Below are 22,881 nucleotides of genomic sequence, written 5' to 3' on the forward strand. Positions count from 1 at the left end.
TTTTAAATAAAATTTAAAAAAAAAAAAGAGTAGGGGCCTTCAATTTTCTATACATTTCTTGTAAAATTCAGCAGTAAATCCATGAAGACCTAGACTTCTATATGTTGGTCAATTGCCTTTTTGTTGTCATTGTTTTACTTCATTTTAATGTGTTTTGCAGAGGGTCTTATTATGCACTGGAGTGGCCTTGAGCTCACATTGTAGCCCTGGTTAGTTTCAAACTCACAACAATGCTTCTACCTGAGCCTCCCAAGTTCCGGGATTTAAGGCATGCACCACCCGGGCAGTACCCACTAAAATTTAATTAGATCTTCAGTCTCATTAACAGATACTGCATTATGTAGAATTTTTATAACTTCTTGAGTCAGCTTTGGCAATTCATATGTATCTAGGAATAAATTCATTGCTATATTATCCAACCTAGGGAAGCATAAGTTTTTGAAATAGATACTGATGTTTTTCTTAATTTTCACATGATCTGTAGGTATCTTACTGTTTTCATTCCTCAATGAATGGTTTTGAGTGGTTCTTTTCTTCTTTTGATATGGTTGCCTAAGGGCTTATCAATTGTGTTTATTCTTTCAATGAACCAACTCTTTGATTCATTAAATCTTTTTATTGTTTTACGTTCTGCACTGCATTACTTTCTTCTCTGATCACTATAGTTTCCTCCCTTTTATTGGCTTTGGGTTTGTCATGCCATTTTTTTCTGGAAGTATGAGGTAAAACAGTAGATCTTTATTTATGCTCTTTCTATTGCCTGATGTGAGATTTGAGTACCATAAATTTCCCTCTTTGAATTGCTTTCATTAGAATCCCATGAGAACCAAGGTTTGCATCTGTATTCTTGTTGTGTTGTAGATATTTTCAAGTTTCTTCCTTTATTTCATCTGTGACCCATTGATTGTTTGGCAGAGTGTTATTTAATTTCCATATATTTATGAAGTTTTTGCAACTTCTTTTACAATTATTTCCCAATTGTATGGCACTATGATCAGTTAAATGTGTGGGGTAACTTCAGTTTTTTGGCATTTACTTCAGCATATCTGTGGACTAGTTTATGTTGCCTGTTTTAGAGTACCTCCCATGCAGAGCCGGGAAGAATGTTTATTCTGAATAAATATTCTTGGTAAAGAATGGGACACATACTTGGTAAACATAGATTCAGTTCATTTGTTCATAGATTCAGTTCGACTTTCATATTTCTTTGCTGATTATTAGTCTAGTTCATCTATTTGTGATAGTGGGATATTGAAGTCTGGTCAATTGTGCTATTCTTTGTTGCATTATTTTCATGTCTTTTAAAAACTGCCTTATAATTTCAGGTGCTTTATGATTTTTATCTTATCCTTTTAAAAACGTTCTATTAACATGTATGTAGTGAGGCTCTTTATCTTTTTGGTCCTTCTTGGTTTGAAGTTCATATTGTATGCAAAGAGCATAGCTACTCACGCTTTTTTCTGGGCCTCTGTTGCATGGAAGATTGTTTTCTGTCCTTTGACTTTCGGTCTCTAAATTTCATTTTGAATTAAACATGTTTTCTGTATACAGCATATTTTTGTATATTGTTTCTTGATCCAATTCACCCATCTATTTCTTTTGGTTGATGTGACCGTTAACAATGATACGTATTAGTTTCTCTTTGTTGTAATATTGCTCTGCTGTTGATTCTCTGCTTTTCTCCTCTGTTTAATTACTTGTCCTGCCTGGTTGTTTCTGTGTTTTTCTTGGAGTTGTGGCCATTTTTACCCCTGTCTATTATAACTTTCATTACTTTTTCTAGGGTCAGTTTTGCAGTCATACATTTCTTCAGTTCTTCTTTGTCATGGAAATATCTTATGTTTCCATTAATTTTGAAAGTTTTGTAGGATACATCAATCTGGATTGGATGTTCTTTCTTTTCAGGCTTGTACTTCTGTCCAACTTTCAGGACTTCTTCTGTTTCAACTACAGCTTTCTTCTTTACTTGGATATTTGTGTTGAGAAGATTGAGGTAGTTTCATGAACAAAAATAAAGGAATCAAAGCATACAAATTGATAAATTTGGAATTTGATTAATAGAACTCAGGACCATTCATATAAATTCCCTGCCAATTTCAGAGTCCAAATACGTGGCTGAACTGGCAACTTACAAGGCTTTTAAACAGAGAACCACAAAGTGACATCTTATTGGAAACAATTGAGCTACAATCTTACTTTAAGTTTTAATTGACACCTGCATCATGTTTCTTTCATTGAGCAGGGTAATTTTTCTCCAGGTGGTGAAGCTCATTCTGCTTTTCTCACAGGACTTGTACTCTGAGTAATTTTTCATTCTCTTGGTTTAAATATAGGGCACCAGTTAAAAGCAGGGTCAAGACGATGCCAGTTATGTCAAGCTACAACAAAGAGTGCTAAGAATTTGATGTGCTTTCAATTATAAGTGATCTGTGACTTCTCCCTAACCACATTTTATAATGTGTCCTTGTGCTGTATTTCTGGAATCTTGGATATTATATATCTTGGTGTAGTTTTATTTTGGTTATGTCTGTTTGGAGTTCTATACTTCACTTATTTGTATGGAAAATTCTCTATTCATGCTTGGGAAGTTTTATTCCATTATTTTGTGAAGTTTTTTATTGTATTTGTGCTGTCTCCGTATTTCTCATTGACCACAGTCAATGTCATGCAATTCTTCTTTGATGCATTTTCTACCTGCTGGATTGATTTCTCATAGTCACTTGCTACTTTTAAGATAGCACTCTTTTCATGACAACTAGCTACAATTTTGTCTTCAAGATCTGAAATTCCAAACCTCTCTTTTTTTCAGTCTGTGCATATAATTTTAATCTCTTATAGGTTTTATATATCTCTTATATAGCATTGAACTTGTTGAACTCTTATTTGGATCTCTTTCATGTATTCCATTTCTTTGCTATGTTGGTAAATCTTTGTTTTTCATTGTTTTCCTGTGTTCATCTATTCTTTTATTTTTTTTTTTTTTGTCTTTTTCCTTTTTATCGGTACCAGGGATCGAACTCACAACTGCCTGCTTGCAAGGCAGGCGCTTATGCCGCTGAGCTAAATCCCCAGCCCCATATTCTTTTATTTGTGTGTTCTCTAATATATTTGACTTAAAGTATGTTTTTGTATCTGAAAGATTTTCTATGTAAACTTTTCCACTTTTTTTCAATTCTGGGTGATCAATGTAAAAATTTAGAGAAAAGTCTCTAGTTGATGGGTTTCACTATCATGCATCACATAGGATCTAATATGCATTCTGCATAATAAATAAACCATGTGTCTATCATCAGTGTAATCAATATACACTGCAAAGAAGTTCTAGTAAAAAATATATCATAAACAACAAAATAAACAGAAAAAAAAATCCACTTCTTACTTGTGGTGAAAAAAAGAGCAACTAATGATAAATCTCACACAGGAAGGACATCCTCCAGGCATCAAGCAAGGGGTCCTTCAGGCAGATGCAGGCTCAAGGACAAAGCATCAACTGTCCTCAAGTTAAGACCTTTCTAATGGAGTTTCTGGGATCAATCTTCCTATCATAGGAACATGCATTTTTATACTTTGTTCTATGCACAACCTAACAGAGACACATGGAGATCTCACTGTGTTCTGACTACCCCAGATCCCCAGAAGCAGTGCATTCTTGGGGAGACAAGTGAATCCACACAGCCAATAGCTGGTGATGACTGAGTCATGAAACAGAAAGCAAAAACGAAAGGCAGGCAAATCTTCTGGAGGAGCCCTCAGTCTGGCTCCAATGTCCTGCCTTTGCAGCTCTGTTCAGATCCCTGATTTCTAGCAAAGTTATCAAAACTGCTGTCTCCTCTCTGACCACAGGATACAGGCTCAGAAGTGGGTGTAACAGTGAGAGCTAAAGGTTCCCCCTGCTCCTCTGTAGCTGCTGTCTAGGAGGACAAAGCCGCTTGTCCTCCTCCGTCTCCTTCCCTGCCTCTCCCACCTAGCTTTGAAGGCTGAGCTGCTGCCAGGCAATCTGGGTGGAGACGCTTAGCAGGGCCTTCAACATATATTTATCTGGCACACAGCTTCTGAGTAACTGATCATGGGAAGGAAAGTTATAGTAAAAAGTGACACCTGAGTGGCAAGAATCTTTCTCTGTACATCATGACACCAGCATCCATGTGGTGCAGATCAAAACACATAGGGTTCTTGCCACACTCCACAGCTTTTCACAACATAGCAGCCCTGTTGCTGATGGCACAGGTGCTTGCTTCACACCAGCACACTGGCCTACAACCTCACTGTGCAACTGGACTTGGAGAGTCAATTCTGCTGTGATTCAGGTGACAGTGAGCAAGAACAGAGAGAACACAATGGAAGCCCTGCAATTAGGTGGCCAAAACAAAAGAAGAGCTGATGGTGGCCATAACCTGAGGCTGGTCACTGGGACAGCATCACGTTGTCCACAAGTGAGCTTTGGGCCTGTCTCCTGGCCAGATGCTGTCCAGGTCCTGAGGGGCCCAGAGCCATGCCATTAGAAGGCTGACTACACTGCCACACTTTATAATACCATCCATTGCTCTTAGGACAGGACAGAAATGCATGAACTCAGGTGGCAGGAATTTGAACGCAGACACATTTGGGCTGGGGTACACTTATTTGTCTTTATTCCAAAGTGTAGTACACATCTTAGGGTCCCGCTTCACATTCTAGTGCACCCAGCCTTTGTTCCCTGAGCAGATACAATTCTGCCCATATCACATGTGTCATTTCAAAGTTACTGTGTCTACCTGGATTCTGTGAGACAGGAGCATCTGCATTTGTCTCCCGACATAACCAAGAACATGTGCATCACACAGGGACCCAAAGCTTAGGTCAGGTCCTGGGTTGCTCTACAATCAATTTGATCTTGATCCCCCAGTTCTGATCACCATGTCCTGAGGAGAACTCTAGAGCTTAGAGCCAAGAATAGAATTCCTGGTAGCCTCAGTCCCACATTGTGAATCAAGGACAACACATTTTGGTTCTAGTTTTTTTGTGCATGGGTACTGGATTCTCTCTTTGTCAAAAGGTCTGGGGGAGTGCAGAGCAGCTCCCAGGCTGGCCAGCACTAGCACAAGCCCAGATGTGTGCTCTTGAGAGGAGAAGGGAGTGTAAGTGGAGGATGGAGGGATACCTAGGGAATGAGAGAATGGAAGCTGGAAGAAGAAGGCTAAGAAAAGTCCCTGAGCTACACAATGGTTGGCCCTTCATTTTGTCACCCACCATACCTTTTGGCTGATAGCATCAAACTGCACCAGCTATATTTTGGGCAGCTACACATGGAGTGTCTCCTCTTGTGGCTCCACTGAAAGTTTCAGAGAAGACTGTGGTGGACCAGGAAGGACCTGGGTAGACAAAGTCAGGCAGTCACACAATCTGTGTTGTGCAAATTCACTGCCAGACAGAGCCAGTGTCCACTGCCACCCTGACCCAGCAACAGCAGGCCAGGAACTCCCTTCTTCAATGCAAAGGTCTATCCTGATGCCCTCACAGGCACTGGGGTCCACACATCAGAAAAGGGCTGCCCAACTCTGCTGTTTCCACAGCCCCTGCACCTGCCCTTGTTTTGTTTCCTCCCTCGTGGTGCTCAGCTCCCACATGGTGCCACACAGAGGGGCCTGGATTTTTCCATTCTACCTGGCACTGATCCTGTGCTTCAGCTTGCTGTGCCACAGTACCAGTTCAAGTGACTCCCCTCAGGCTCAGGGAGTAACGGAGGCCACACTCCCAGTTATATTGCTGACACATGTGAAAGTGGGGCCAAGAGATGCTATTGCCCTGGACTTTCAGCCCAGGAATGATGCCCATCAGAAGGTGGTCAGAGCAGCAAGCAGGGGAATGGCACATCTGCTGCTTGGAGAACCATGTACCAGTCCAGGTCAGGACAGCTGAGACCCTCAGTAACCTGTGTGGCACAGGGGCAGGATGGAAGTGAGGCAAATGTCATCACAGGGCTTAGGAAATGATGCCAGGGAAGAAGAATGAAACTCAGTCTCCTCTCAAAAGGTGTACTCACCAGGGATTTGGGCTTTAGTTAGTCATCAATGCCATGGATCAGGGCACAGGGCATTTGGGTTTGTTTACTGTGTCTGAGGTATGACAGTCCTTGCAGGCACTTGGTAACAATGACCAAAGAGAATGAAGTTGCCTCAATGGACAATTCGGTCAAGAACAACCTTCAACCCTCCCAGTTTACTGATGGCCCAGGAGGAGACATTCACAACGCAGTTAGGGGATAGGGTTAAGCATTCATTGTTTGGGAAGTTGAGGGTTAAGGAAAATACTACTAGTAATTGCAAACATCCCTTTAAATTGTTTACTTATTTCAGATGACATCCTCAAGGTAATGAGAACCACAGAAGTCATTGCTTTAGGCTGAGGACTTCACTCAGCAGCTTCAGCACCTGCCTCGAAAATGCAAGGTTGCTAGTTTGATCCATTCTACCAAAAAAACAAAAATGAAAAATGAGATAGTACATTAAACCAAACAAAACAGCACACACGCACACACAAACACACACACACACACACACACACACACACACACTCACACACTTGTAAGTCATTTAGAGTAACAGTGCTTGTTAAAATCACCCTTTGAAACTGGCATAGTTATGCACAACTGCAATTCCCATACTGTAGGAATCTGAGACAGGAACATCAAAAGTTCAAACCTAGGCTGAAGAATATGGATACTCAAGAGAGAGAGAGAGAGAGGTGTTAAACAGGAAAAAGCTATGCACACATTATAATATCTAGTTCTCTACTCAGAAGTGTTCTAATACAAAACAAAATAACAGACACCCAGATTTTAAAAGGGGAGGGTTTATTTAGTTCACAGTTTGGAGAGGTTTCAGTCCATTACCTGCTGGCTTCAAGGCAGGAAGGGACATGGCAGAGGCCAACAGACCATGGCAGTGGAAAATTGTAAAAACAATAGGTAAGGAGGGGAGAGGAAGTCTCCTTCCATCCCTTACAATGTAGGCAGGTACCAACCCTAGGGCAGGTGTGCCACAAGCACCCTTAATCTCAGCATTAGACCATGAACCCATCACAAACTTAGTTTCAGCAACTTCTGGAATAACCATGCTCCTGTGACTACATGAGCCTTTGGGGGTACATCCAGACACAAAATGTAACATGTGCAATATATATACTGCCAGTGAGAGATGGTATAGCCTTCTGACCTGGCTCTAAAGGAGGGACTTCAATCCAGAATCTAGGTACTCAGTGCTTAATTTCTCAAGAACCGTCCTGTGTACATAAGAAGCTCTGCTGCCCAAGAGCCCACTCAGGTGGCAATGAGTCATCAGCAGGAAACAGGAATAGGGATGGTGGTGTTTCAGGCTTTAGATGCAGAGCAGAGGCCAGGCAACCCAGGTAGGGGGAATCTCACTAGGGCTCTGAGGAAAGCCATATGGGGGCTGATAAGTGAGCCTGAGCTGGTCCAGGGTTTTGGGAACCACAATGTAAGAATAAATTCTAGATGGGGTGGAGAAGGTGGATGAGATCTGCTTCCAGAAGGATCCAGCCTGGCTTTCCCACCAGGCCAGCAAGCCCCAGGTGCTATCTGAAAGGCTGCCATGGGGAACTGCAATAAAGAACCTGGTGCATCATATGGCTGGTGGCTTCTGTGCTGTCACTAGAAAAGTGAATCCTTTCCCACTTAGGCAATCCCAAAGGAGACAAAGTGAGACCTCCTGGTCTGCTGCCTGGCTGGCTGGTGGCTTTGAGGGCTTCCTGGATCATAAATGCTAGTGAACACCTCTTAATGACTACCTACTCAGTGGGTCTGGGTGTCCCTACCATCCATACCAAACGTTGACCACAAGGTCAAGGGAGCAGTGGGAGCAGGGTTATGAGACAGGTTGGGACCCTTACAAGTGCACTGTGCAGGGCAGACCCTGCAGCTCTATGTGCAGCCTGTGCTTCCAGAAGCTGCCAGGTCTCTGTGCTGTATTCACATCTCTGGGAGGCTTTGTGGGAGTCCTGATGGCCCCCTTCTCTGCTTGTCTGAGATCTCAGAAACTTCTCACTCACTACTAGGCACTGCACCAACTGTGCTGTGCCAAATGTCAGCCTGGAGCAGGTCCCTGCAGGGCTGCAATACACAAACGTGTACCACAGTGGGGCCTCCCAATAACAGCAGATGCCAGCAGGGGGGAGAGTGTGAGCTGAGGGGACTCTGTAATGAAGCCACAGGAGAACAGGGGATCTTCAGGATCAGATTACACCTTCAGAACCTCCCTTCAGTGTATAGTAAACAGCAGGCTTGTGGTACTGCCTCCAAAGGAAACTGGGATCTATGTCTTCAACTGTCACATCCTCTCTGCTCAGCCACTAATTCAGCCAAGTGCCAAGTCACTGTCCACATATTAGTGGGAGCATCAAAATAGAGACATGGACACTGAGTCACTTCACTTCCTGTCATGATTTACTTCCACTGTTTTAGTTCACTGTAACTCCTGGGCCAGCTATCCCTTTGCCACTGGCATGACTGTGCTTCTATCAGATCCCCAGCTCTGACACATCATCACATCAGAAGAGGTGCACTCATCCAAAACCTAGGCCCTTGCTACTTTGCCCATGTCTCAGGGTAAATATCCAGCCCCTCAGGTCAGAGGTTATGGGCCCACTGGGCTAAATGACATTGTACCAGGGACAGTGAATACAGCCACTCAGCCTTTCATGGCTAAGAAAACTGGACCAAATTTTTTCAGCAGCACCACAGGGAAGTACCCTGTGAGTCATCACATACCAGTCCCTATTCCCACACCCAGGACAAGCCTGTTTTCTCATCTCTAGAATGAGACACATGGGATGATACTCTTCATGTAGGGACTTTATGACTTATTTGCTCACAACTGATCTGAAAATGCTATTATTTCTAACTGCTCCTTATGAAATTTAACCTTTGAGTATTACTACAGTTCCCAGCACTCACAGTAGGGCATGGCTGGGCCACTAACTCTAGGCTTCCTACTGTCTCATCACAGACTGCAAATCACTCAGTGTAGAACTTGGCAGTGGTCTGCACAGTGAGGGTGGCACAGGCAGAAGGGCTGCACAGCCTGATGGAGCTCCTGGAATAGGACTTTCTGCACAGCTGCCCTATCCACAGCTCTTCCTTCCCAGGTCCCTGAAGGGCCAACATTTCCACCCCACAAGCCCTGATGGGGGGATAGTTAGTTTGCTCTCAGCTGTACAGTGTGACTCGGCCACCTAAAGCTGTCTTTGAAACGTGCTTACATCTCTCAGGTTCACTTCACTGAGAACTGAGAATTATACCCAGTAATAGTGCAATTCCCAGAACAGTGAATTGTACCTACGGCCAAGCTTATCAGGTCCCTATGGTACAAAGTGGGGTTTCCAGGCAATTGCTGACACCAACCAAGGCTCTATGGAAGGCCTGCTGGAGTAGCTGTGTTTATTCTCCATTGAGCTGCCCTCTCCATGGGAAAGGTTGTTTCTCCCTCACTGATCCCTACACTGAGTAAACATTCTCTCTTCATTGTAGAGGAGATTGGATAGTTGCTCTATGGGCTTTGGGATGTATTATTCAGAGCCAGAATCTCTGAGGGCTGACAGAGGCATCAGGGCCATTCATACATCAGGGCAGGAACCAGTTGGTACCATGCGTTCATGAATACACAGTAGAGCTACACCATGCACAGACACTTTTCCAGGCACTGACCATGATCCAGTGACCAGGAAACCTGTATGTACTCCCCTCTTGATCTTCCACATTAGTGGGGGCTACCCTAGGGGGCAGATCATGTATCACTGACATTATAGTACATGAGACCCCCTCTTGGCTTCCCTAGACATGGATGCACAACAGTGAAAGAGGAGTCCAGAGGAAGCACAGAGTACTGGGTGGCAAGTCACTGAGCAATCAAACGACTGAGGAGAGGTACAACAGGACACATCTCTCTGTCCTCTCACTTCTAACATAATTATGTAAGACAACCCCTGTACCACAGCAGACAGTTTTCCATCCCCCATGAAGGCAACATGCCACTGGAGAGCACTACAAAGATGTGTGTACAGCTTCCCTGAAGAAGGGAGAGATGGTCACACCAGTATACACAGATTCTCCCATGAAGTCATCTGTCAGTCTCTCAGGGCTGTCTGGACCAAGACTGATTCACTGGTGGTGGAGATAGAGTGGAACTGGGCTCTCCTCAGCTGGAGTAGCAGGCAGGTGTCTAACTCAGCAGGTTGCCTTGGGAAAGCAGTTTGGGACTGAGGACCAGACCTCACACTGAGCTCCCCACACCTGTCTCCTCCAGAACCACAGCCCTGCTTCTTAGCTCTAAGCAGCAGCTGCAAACCCATATGAACCCTCCAATGCAACTTCACCTTGCTGAGCTTGAGCATTGTGAACACACTGAGGCAGAAACAAGGGTGAGGAGGACTGGTAAGGTCTGTGGGTATGTGAGGAGGACAAGGCTAAGGGACCACCCTGTAGCTCTGAGACACACAGGAATCAATGGGTGGGCGCAGTGTGGGAAACTTCCTGATAGTACATTTGTGCACAGAGCTGTCTCTGACAGGCACTGGGAAATTTGTTTGCACTGCAAGGAAATTGCACTGCATAGGAAATTGATGATCTTTTCCCCTTTTGCTGTTGAAGAGTCAGCTGCACACCAAGCTCAAGGACCAGCTGCAGAGTCTGCATCTGATCCATCTCCAGTGCCTTCACCAGCTCTGGGACCACAGGAAGAGCCAGCCCCAGGAAGCCCATCTGTCAGCTCAGAGGTATGACTAACAGGGGCCCCACAGCAGGGGGCAGCTCCTCAACTGCCCTGAGGCCAGCTCCTGCTGAAAACTTGAGTTTCCCATCTCCTCCACTATTTTTTCCATTTTCTTGCCCTTACCTCTATACTCCTTTTAAATATTATGCTATAAATTAATTTTAAACAAATGATAGGATGTCATTCACTTTCATTAGCATACACAGTGCAGGGGCATGCACACATTCTCAATACGAACAATCTTTATTTTTGCCCAGTTCCAGAACATTTCCCAAAACTTCATTCCCATTTGGACACAATTCCCTCTCTTCCCTGCCAGCCCCAGCCACCACACTGATCGTTCTGCCTCTGTGATTTAGTACTCTAGGTTTTTACATCAGTGCATCACAGCTGTGTTTGGCCAAGCATTAATGGAAGAGACTAACTGATATTTTTCTTTGATAAAGAGGACAGTCCCAGATAGATCCCAGTTTATAAATAAAACTTAAATACATTAATCTTTGAGGTTGGAATTGCTTTTCAATTTGTTTTGTGAAGTAAGAGAAAAACACTTGCAGTGCAAAAGGGAATTTGCTTATATGGCCAACAAGTGTACAAAATGCACAGTATCCCACTGAAGATACATTCAGGGCCATGTCACTGAGTGATGCTGTCTCGACATTTGACTTCAGGCTTTAAGATAAGTGGGGAGCAGCACTGGGGAGAAAATGGGGTGGGGGAAGCAGAACCTTTTCCCTCAGCTCCCATCAAAGCTCTACACAGGCTCCCTGGACCTCTCTGAACTAAGCATAGAGGTTTCTCCCACACAGAGAGATGCACAACAACAACACAAATAAAGAAAAATCTGCTTAACATTTTAACTTTCTTTTCAGGATTGTTGTTCACAGCACTTTTAGAACAGGAAGGAACTAGGACCCTCCCTACCCTGCAGGTAGAGAGTGCAGGGCACCAGTGTAGGCCACAGAAAGCAGGGAAAGCTTCAGGGAAGCTGAGCTCAGTATCTCTGGGCCCACAGAGGAAGAGGCCAAGGAATCTGATCATGAAATTACCATTGATGCAAGATGGATTTGTGCATGGAAGATCTCAGTTTTTACAATGAAATATCTCTGCCATCAATGTGCTTACACACAGAGATGTGCATGAGACAACCAGAGTGACAGAGGCAGAGTGAGGCAGAGCCTGGGAGACTTGCCCATCACTTAATGAATGGAGCTGCAAAGGACTGGAAATGTGAATGCTTTTCTTGGTTGTCTCTCAAATTCCTTTATCATACAATGTCATATTTGGGTGGGGAAGTGGCACAGGGAACTAACACAAACCTGGTGACATAGATAAATATACCAAGATTTTCTTTTTTTTTTCTTTTTCTAAATCTGTCATTTGTAATAAGAGAGCATATATTAATGGCATACAAATAGTTCTCCAGTGGCAGAGTCCTCCATGGGCTTGTCATTAGCAGGCTCAGAAGACAGAAGAAGGGTGGGAGAAGCAGAGCTAGGTCTATATAAAGCTGGAAATGGCATTTTCCCTTAGGTGAAAAAAATGTCACCTGAGACTACTTACTTAAACCAAAGAGAGATGCCACCTCTTCCCAAGGTGGGGGGGGGAGCACAGAGTACAAGGCTGGGGAGGAAGAGAGCCAGGGCTCAGCTGTGTGAGAGGGGATCACAATGTACCTATCAGGGCCATTAGGATGAGAGGTCTGCCATCCACCAGCTCCTCTCTCCTGTCCTTGCCTGCTGTGAGGGCCTGTGTCTCTTCACTGCTGGGTGGAGAGAGGGCCAAGCTATAAGCTTTCTCTCATCTCCAGTAAGACTGGGGACATGGCCTAGAACATGGCCCTCTTTCAGCATTTTCTGTGCCTGTAAGTTTATAATTCACTTAGTAGTTTTGTTGTGTGCTATGTTCATGGTTTCTAATTTTTCACACCTTAACTGAGTAAAAAAAGAATACGGGTGTCTTTCAATCTCACTTTTTATAATGAAGACAGCAGTACATTTTCCAGGTTAAAAGTATACATGTTGGATATCATAGTCACAGATTTCAAACCTGAAGTCTACGCATTGAGTTGGAGCCTTGAAGAGGAAGTCCACGGGTGCTCAGATCTCTGTGGAGATCTTATGTCAGGGGAAAATGGGCCAGGCAGTGGTAGAGGACACCTTGGCACCAGAGGCAAGAAATTGTGAGGTCCAGGCCTCCTGATCCACAAGTCAGCTTCTCAGCAAAGCAGCATACACTGCACACTGGACAGAAGAGGGTTGGAATGACCCTGCTACCAGAACTCCTCCCTGTAGGCCTGAGGCCCCCTGACTCACTCAGGGAAGCACAATATGAAAAGGTCAGTCTGTTACACAGCCAATACTGATGGAATGTCTTCCATCCAGGTGCAGATCTCAATTTCCACAGGTGGATGCACCACAGCTGTGGAGCAGGACAGGTGTTTACACGGAGCAGGTTAGGGGGTGGGGACACTGCAGACAGGTCAGTTTATGAAGCCTGAAATAAGAGACGGGCACCTGATCAGCTCCAGTTTCCTTCAGCAGTAACCACCCAACAAGAACATTGTGCATTAAAAGTCTAAGTAACTGAAAGGAGTTACTACCAAAAATATATACTGTAGGATTAGTTGGAAGATACAAAAGGAAATAGCTGCATCCCTAAGTTAAAATGAGATGTGACCCTTATTGGGAATGTGGTCTCCTTTGGTGTCACTGACCCACATCCATCAGGAACAAACACACTGATGAATACAGCAAAAATGAATATAGGCAATGTGTCAACAATCAAATCTCATTAATAACAACAACAAAACCCAGGATAAGATAAATGACTCAGTGAATTTTTTTCAAGTGTATAATAAAGAATAAATAGCAATCACTTTTGGATTCTTCCTAGAAATTGAAGGGAAAGAACTAACACCAACTTCTTTTAGATGACAAAATCACCCTGAGAATGAAGCCAGACAATAATGTATTGAAAAATAAAATAAAAACAATTGAAAACACCCTACTGATCAATATTCCTAATGAACATAAGCAAGATTATTCAGGTAAATGCTTGTCAACTAAATTTTCAAGCACATGCAAAATTTAAGCACCATGATCAACACTTGGCTCAATCTCAGTGATGCAACTACCATCCCACTATAAAAACCATTGAGCATCACTTGCCACTTTCACAGAATGAGACAGAGCTAACCCTTCAATAGATTGGGAAAAATAGCTTTGAGAAATTCTGAAGTTCAACATTTTGTCATGGTAAGAACTACTCACACACCATGTATAGGAAGAATGGAACTCAGCACAGCAAAGATGATACATGAGATGCCCATCCCTGACATCGTTCCCCGAGGCTGACAAGCTGCAAGATTTTCTTCTCAGATGAGGAACCAGACAAGGCTTGCAGCAACTTTCAACACAGTACTCCAAGTTCTAGCCCTAGAATTTACTCAATAATAAGAAATGAAGGCTTCCAAATCAGAAAGGAAGAATTAAGCACTGTTTCTGTTTCCTGAGGACACAACCTTTCATATTATCCTTTCATTTTATATCTCCACTGAAAACCTTTTAGAACAAATTTAAAAATCACATAAGGTGCAGGGTACAAATCCACATGTCCTAAATAATTCATATCTCTGTGCTTCAAACAAACTGCAACCTCAAATACAAAGAATACAATTCATTTCATAATTCATCAAAAAGAATGTGCAGGAAAAATTTAACCAAACTCACATGTTCTTTAAAATTTGTAGAAATAGATGCAAGCAGTACAATAGCACTAACAGTAGAAAACACATATCATGATGGCGGATGGGAAGAATTCATGTTGTGATAATGTACATGCTACCCAGATCAACCAGCCCTTTCAAAGCATTCCTGTCAAAATACCACTGGTATTTTCCTAGAAATCAAAAAAAAAAAAAAAAGAAACTTCACAAAGAAGTACAAAGTGTCATCCTCTAGCCATGTAAAGAACATTAAACGTAGAAGCACAAAATACCTGGTTTCCAAATATATTATAAAGTGACAGCAGTCAAAGGGGTCTTATACTGAAAGAATAGGATCACAGATGAAAATGACTAGCCCAGAGACAAACCAAATCATAGAGTCAGCAGGAATTTGGGTTTGTTTCTTCATTCCATTCCTGTCCTTTCCTATATTTACCTTTTCTTTTTCTTTTCAGGTTCTCGCTCTGTTGATCTGCCCTGAGCTGAAATCAGCATGTGTTGCAGGCTTGTCTGGAACTCCCAGGAATCCTGCTGCCTCAGCATCATGAATGCTGACATTGCAGGTATTTTCACCCATTTCTTGATCAGCCAGGGAGTTTTTAATAACACCAAGATGAAAACATGTCTGGTGATGTGTCTTGTAATGCTATCAATCTGGAAGTCTGAGGCAGGAACATAATAAATTCAAGGATAGACTCACCAATTTAGCAACTTATTGAGAAACTCCTCAAAAAAGGAAGACTTTTGTGGCTAGGGATTTAGCTCAGTGGCATAAGCGCTTGCCTTGCAAGCAGGCAATTATGAGTTCGATCACTGGTACGGATAAAAACAAAAAAGACCAAAAGGAAGACTTTAAAAAGTGGAATGTAATGGAGCTAAATGCAAAAGCTCTGTATTCAGTCTCTAGAAACTGAATGGAAAACCTAAACCATACCCAAAACAAAACCTTGGAAAGTAGAAGGGAAGGCAACAATATTTTATCCTGGCCTCTTCTGGAGGGCAGTGTGCCCCAAGTAGCTTTAACCTTCACATCTTTCTTGGGATTTAACCCCAATCATCAATTTCCATGAGTGATCAGAGAAAAAAGAGAAAGTGCTTCTGGGATACCAAGCCTCAGTCCCCCAGAAGAAGGCATTTGGAGTGATCTTCTGAAGCGCATGGTGACCACACTTACAGTTAAAATGCAGTGACCCTACCAATATTGTTAATAGGATTTTCAGTCCTACTCATTGTGAAAGAAACTGCAGATTAGGAAGGTGGTAGATAGCTTAACTAGATGGATTCTTTCTCCAAAGTCTAAAGATCAAAGTCAAATATTTTATTCCATGAGTATACAAAATTGTTTGCCAATTGCCGACTCAGAATAATGTACACCTGTAATCCCAGCCCTCTGACAGCATGAAGAAGGATGATGAAGGGTTTAAACCTAGCATCGGAAACTCAGAAAACTGCTAAGACTATGTCTTAAAATGTTTAAAAACAAAATTTTTCAAATGTATGAAATTATTGATCATTAAGTAATCCTAGAAATCACTGTGCAAGGTACATTAACCACTCTTATTCTACAATTATTTTTATTTTCCATAGACTTAAAAGAGTATCTTTTATATGGTCCTTATTATTATTTCAAAAAAATAGCAATCCCTTGATCAACTTCTGATTCTAACTATAAATTTAGGAGAGGAAAAAAAGCAATGATCACATTCTCTTCACACTGAGCTACACAAATCCTAAGAAAGTATATTCAGTAGCATATCTGCAGTCATCTCTGTAAAATATTCAGAAAATTGAAACAATACAAACCTGGCAGCACATCAATGTCTACATGATGGTAAACCTTATGCTAAGTGTGCTGACTGAAGTACATTTGCAAGAAAAACTCACATATGTTTTTATTCTGGATTCACAGGTGATATTTGACTTTGTATTTTTAAACTTTTTAATTTTTCTCTTCTTTTATTTCTCTCTTTCTTTTTTGTTACATTCTTTTTTTGAGATTGGATTCTGCTACGCAGTTGAAGTTGGTCTCGATCTTCCTTTGTAGCCCCAGATGACCTCAAACTTACAACAATCCCCCTGCCTCAACCTTTGAGAACTGAAATGACAGATGTGTACCAACATCACTGACTGTGTTTTCCTTTTAAAATTTTCTCCAAAAAACTTACTCAGAGTTATGTGATATTCTTATGTTTTCTCAGATTAAATATACAAAATCAAATCAGAAACTGCAGAAAATACAGTTTCAAAATCCTCACCAACATATAACATAATGTAACATAACATAGCATAACACAGTATACCATAATAAAACAAAACAAAAAGCAACCAGCTAACTCTGCTTTAAACAACTGCTTCCAAAGATACTTTAAGAATTTCTAAGTTAGCCATAAACTAGTAATATAATCCATTAATTTTAAATTTAAGTAGTTTTTCTTTAAAATGAAAGACTGCATCCACTCAAGCACAGGTATAAGATTGGCTGTGGCAGCTTGCTTTCAAGGGTTGAGCCAGAAACAGAAGAAATGGACATCAGCAGATGGGTGAGGGGTGCATGAACAAATGACAGCTGGTTTTGTTCAGCCCCACAATGGCATGTGGTGGCAGCACACTGGGATCCCAGGATGGAGACATGGCTTGAAGGAGACCAACCAGAGAGCATTTTGCCTGATCAGCCTCAGGGCCATCACCTCTAGGAAAGGCAAACTACCCAGCAGGGACACAAAGCCCATGGTCTGTTTGGGATGGGAGGACTGGAAGTGATATCAGTGGCTATAGACAAGTTCCCCAGGAGTGATGTGCATGTGTCCTTCCTCAGCATGGGATGATGATGTCCATGGCCTTGGAAAGCCACCCCTTGCAATCATCACCTGATCTCCCCTCCACAGGATGTCAGAGTATGCAGCTACAGTGTGTGGCTGAGTTAAATATCTAAGGATGAATAAGTAATCACTCTTAGGCCCATGAGAGTAAAACTTGTTAGGAATCCTCATCCCCTGGACAGGAGGAGGTTATAACATGAAACTTTCACATACTTCAAAGAAAATTATTATGTTTATTCTGGGAACATCTCCATACTCCCTAATGGAGTTGAAATGAAACTAACATGAGCCCAGGAAAGAAACTCATCCTAAAATTTGACAGATCTCTAAGTGAAGCTTAATTCTCAATGAAAAGAACTTTTTTGATGGAAATGTGCAATGGACATCAAGTCTGCCACTTCTGAAGCATCTACATGTTTGTTGTATGAAAAATTTCAAAGTGAAGAAAACTGTAAAACCACATTCTGTTTTCTAGCTTTTCACTTGCCATTTCTAAGGAACACAAATTTGTTCCTTAATAAAAAGAAAGGAGGCATCAGAGGGTGCAGCCCAGCTATGGACCCCAGCACATGACACAACTTCCTTGGCAATAGGTCTAAACAGAACTTTGAAGGTTCTGGTTACCAGGCACTATTGTCTGGTGGCAGTTGACCTTCACCAGCACTTGGCTCATGAGAGTGACCAGTGAATATGCTGTGCTGCTTTCTGAGGCTTTGAAGCCCAAGCCTCTTGACCCTGCATGGGAAAACCACATGGGAATGAGTGAAAGGATGGTTCACTGGGCCAAGATGTTTCAGGAAGCTCTCCGGGAACTGCCTAAAATCAAGGGCAGCACAGGGCAGGACCCAAGAGCCCCAACTCCCAAGACACCAGAAACAAGAGGGAGCCCAAGACAGGTGTCCCTATGATCAGCCACCAGCCACTCAGAAACACCAACTAGAGGACATTACATTAAGGGCTGGCCACCTTTGTGAATTCTCCTAAACAATTCCCATCCTAAATCATCAGTGTAAGGGCTCTGAGGACAGGCAGTGAGGGCAGCTGCTCTGGGGCAGGGGCAGGTGTTGGGAAGTGTGAGCCTGTGCTCCTGTCATGTTCCTACCCAGGACAGGGCTGGCTGGAGGAGAAGGGCAGCACTCATGCTTATCCAGAGCCTCCAGAGTCATCTCCTGTCCTCCTGGGTAGAAGTCTGGGAAAGAGCTGTTAGTCTTTGCGGAAGAGAAGGTTATCTGGGTTCACAAAGTGAAACCTGTGGTGTCTCAGAGTCTCAGGCTTCCTGTTGGCTGCTGGGCACTGCCCCAACCATGCTGCACACAGGACATTGGCATGGAGATAGACCCTGGGCCCTGTGTGCCACATCCCTGCTCCAGAGATGGGACCCACAATAACAGGAGGTACTGGCTCCAGTGCAGAGTATGTGAGCAGAAGGGAATGTATGGAGGCCCACACATGACTAAGAGGAACTTTGGGTCTGATTAACCCTTCCAACACTTCTATCCAGGGCTTGTCAAACACTGGGCCCATGGTCTTGCTCCAAAGGAATCTGGACTGCAAGTGCTCAACTACCATATCCTCTCTACTAAGCCTCTACCTTGTCACAGCCAAGGTCACTGAACGCATATTGATGGAAGAGGAGAAAGGGAACAAACACAAAATCGTTTCATTTCTTGTCATGAATGTATTCTGCCATTGTACCTCATTTTCTGTACTGGGCCTGGTGTCCAAGGGCCATTAGCAAGGTGTCTTCCTCCACTGTCCCCAGCTCTTACACAGCATCACCTCACCAGATGGGTGCTCACCTCAAATGTCAGTCCACTCTGTCCAATTCTCTGGCACTTGTCTCATGGGATTTTTCCTGCACTGCAGGTCCTTTTGCAGGAGCCTCTGGGCTAAATGAGCACAAGAAGAGAGAAGTGAGCACAGTGGCTCAGCCTTCCATGGCTATAGAAGAGAGACTTAATTCCTTCCTGGGGACTTTTCATCAGAATCTTAGGAACATTCTGAGGTGTCTCATTAATGCACCTGGATATCCAGAATGAGCCTCCTTTTCTCATTTTTAAAATGGGTGGGCTGTCTTAGGACTCATAGGTTTTGTTCTTACATAGACTTCCATTCAACCTCTCCATTGAGGTGATCTGAGCATGCTAGTATTTCTAAGTTTCCCTTGTGAAATGTAAGTTTTAATAAGAGAATCCCTTTTCTGCAGGGGCCATCCTGTGAGCCCATTACCACTAGCCTCTGCGGACTAATTGGAGTGTGGGCTTTGCTTCAGCCCCAAAACCTCCTGAGAAGCCACATGCAGGACACCAATTCCATATCCACCTACAGTCTCACCACATTCTCAGAAGTCAGGCAGCAGAGAGACTGGTAGAGGTCTGTACAGGAAGCACAGTGCAGGCTGATGGGCCTCACAGCCTGAAGAAGCCTAAGGAGCCGGCCTTCTGGATAGATACCCCAGGGACAGCCTCTCCTCCTTGGACTTCTCCAGGGCTAAACTCTCTACCCTATAGGCACCAAAGCTGAGAAAGGGAGTTCTTACCTAAGCAGCCCAGTGGGAATTGGTCACCTGTGGATTCAGGTCCTGGCCCTATGCAAGGGCCTCACTCAACCCTAGTTTACAGTGCCAAAGAGGTCGGGAATGAGTGGATTGAGAGCTTAGGGTCACTGAGGATGAAATGGGAGCTCCATGCCAAGCAGTTAGCTGTGGCCTTGGCCCCATGAAGACCTGCTATATAGGCTGTGATAATTCTGAGGGATGATCTTCCATCCCACCCAGTGACCAAAACTTGGTGGATGCAGTTCTGTTCATCAGAAAGGAGATCAGAGAGTCACTCCGTGACAGGAAATCTTGAGAATGGCAAATTGTCCATGGCTGTCAGACAGATAGGAAGAGCAGATAGGTGTTACCATTCCACAATCGTATATGAAGACACACTGTGTGCAAGCACGTTTCTGGATATTAACCAAGATTCTGTAAGCAGAGTCAGTGGAACCACTGCCCTTTTGAGTTTCGATGTTTGTGGGAGGCCATAGAGTAACCCTTGGCAGCAGAACAGACATTGCTCACCTCAAAGCCATTGTTCCAGTCTCCAGGATTCCCTAGTTGTGGATACAAACCATGCACAAGGAGTTATACAAAGTTAGGCAAAGAGAACTGGGCAATGCATCACTGCCTGAGCTAGAGACTGCAAAGACGCAGGACAGACACTGATTGATCCCTCACTTCTCAGATATTCATGGAGTGACAGCCCTGAGCCTTTGAGTGCAAAGACAGGGCAGATTGCAGTCTCTACCTTCTCCAAGCTGACTTTCACTGGGGAGGGGCAGGGAGATACTGTGGCAATATTCCCTGAAAAATGTAGATATATGATAAAACTAAGCAAGGTCTCCTCCCAATGAGACTTCTTTCAGCCATTAAGGGCCCCTTGGGCCCTCACTGCCCAATTGTGGGTGGGTGAGGATGGGGCTGGACATTGTATCAGCTGGGCAGGAGGTCCATGACCCCTCTCTACAAGTGAGATGTACAGGCATTGTGGGAGGAAAGCCCAGGTCTCTCACTCTGCTGGTTCCCTGTCTGCCCCAGTTCTTTTCTGTGCTTGAGGCCACATTGGAAGTATACACCCATGTGGATCCCCAGGCTGAGCTTCTCCTGGACTAGCTGGAGCCCCAGAGACTGAGCCACAGGGTAACTATCCCTGGAGTGTAGGATGTAGGGTTGTGGGGAGGTGATGGCCTTGGAACTCAGCAAACTCCTGCTGGGTGACCCAGGAGTATGACACACTCAACAGTCGGTGTGGGGATGCAGTCAGGAGGCTTTCCTTGGACTGTGTTGGTGCACAAGGCTGCCTCTGACAGGCAGTGGGAAGGTTTTGCCCAGGAAGTCCATGGAAAATTGGCAATCTTTTCATTTCCTGCAACTACAGGGCCAGGCTCATGCCATGCAGAAGTTGCACCTGCAGACCTTGTGCCAGCTCTACCTGCAGCTCTCTAATCAGCTGTGATCCCAGAGCAAGAGCCAGTACCTGGACTCCTTTGTCCAGCAGCTGAAGTTCTGAGCCTCCTGATGGCTGCACTCAGGAGTCATCTGTCAAGCTCTAACTGCAGGCAGCTCTTGACCCACACCTGCCATTCCCTCTCTTCCGGATTTACTTACTATTGTTTTCACAGCTACACTTATTTACCAGAGATACATTAGTGATAGAACAAATATAGGTAAAATTTAAGATTTTAGGGTTGTTTAAAATAATCAGCTTGCTGACATTCATTGCATTCTCAATGTTGAGCAAATTTCCCCAAGTCCACTTCCAGAATATATTCTTCAAGTATTTGCACAATGGTGTTTTCTTTTCTTTCCCCTCTTGCCCCATCCCAGCCACCACTGATTGTATGTCTTCATATTTAACCTATATTGCATTTCCCACATCAATGCCATAAAGTTTTCTTTGGCCAGGAATGTTGGTAGTGACTATCTTGGGTTAGAGTTAGGTTTAGGGGTAGGTTAGACTTAGGGTTAGGGTTGGACTAAGCTCCCAATTATTGCATCATTATCCACTGTATTTGTCATAAAGAAAGGACAATCGAGACAAAGCAGTGCCTTATGCTGGCAATATCTTGGCCCTGAGCTGTGTGCTGAATGCACAAATCTTTGAGAGCAGTCACTGGTGGTTGGATTGTACCACTGTGCAAAATATAGGGCCCAATATGCACTCTGTGAACCACATGTGTCCTGGTCCTAACACCAACATAATCAGTATACACTGTAAATATGTAGTAAGAAAAAATATACAGTTATCTGTAAACAAAACACAAAGCAAGAAAATCCACTTCTGACATGTGGGGGAAAAAAGAGCTACTAATGAAAAATCTCACACAGGAAATACACGCTCTCCTTGGCCAGCAATGTTTCCTTTGTGCAAATGCAAATCTGTAGAACAAAGCATCAGCTGTCCTCAGTCTACGTCCTTGCTAATGGAATTTTTGTGGCTAATCCTCCTATCATAGGAACATGCACTTTTATACTTTTCTCTATGCAAAACCTAATAGAGACACATAGAGGACTCACTGTGTGCTGGGTACCAGAGCTCTCCAGATGCAGATCACACTTGGGGAGACAATGAAACTCACACTGCCAATAGCTGGTGATGACTAAGTCACGGAAAGAAGGTGAAAACCAAACACAGGCAAATCTTCTGCAGGAACACTCAGTCTGGCTCCCAAGTCCTGTATTTGTAACTCTGCTTAGACCCCTAATTTCTATCAAAGTGATCAAAACTGCTGTCTCCTCTCTGGCCTCAGGATACAGTCTCAGAAGTGGGTGTAACAGGGACAGCTGGAGGTGCCCTGGCCCCTCTGTACCGTTGTCTTGGAGAAAGACTCTTGTCTTCCTCCACCTTCCTCCCTTGCCTCTCTCACTACATTTTGAAGGCTGAGCTGCTGCCCGGCAGTCTGGGTGGAGATGCTCAGCAGGGCCTTCAACATAGTTTTATCAGCATAGTTTTATATGTGACATACTGTGTCACATACACACAGCTTTCCAGTAATTGGTCTTGAGATAGAAAGACGTAGTAAAAAG

The sequence above is a fragment of the Cavia porcellus genome, unplaced genomic scaffold (assembly GCF_034190915.1).
Source record: "Cavia porcellus strain 051 isolate PalLab524CR breed Dunkin Hartley unplaced genomic scaffold, mCavPor4.1 scaffold_45, whole genome shotgun sequence".
Taxonomy (NCBI): Eukaryota; Metazoa; Chordata; class Mammalia; order Rodentia; family Caviidae; genus Cavia; species Cavia porcellus.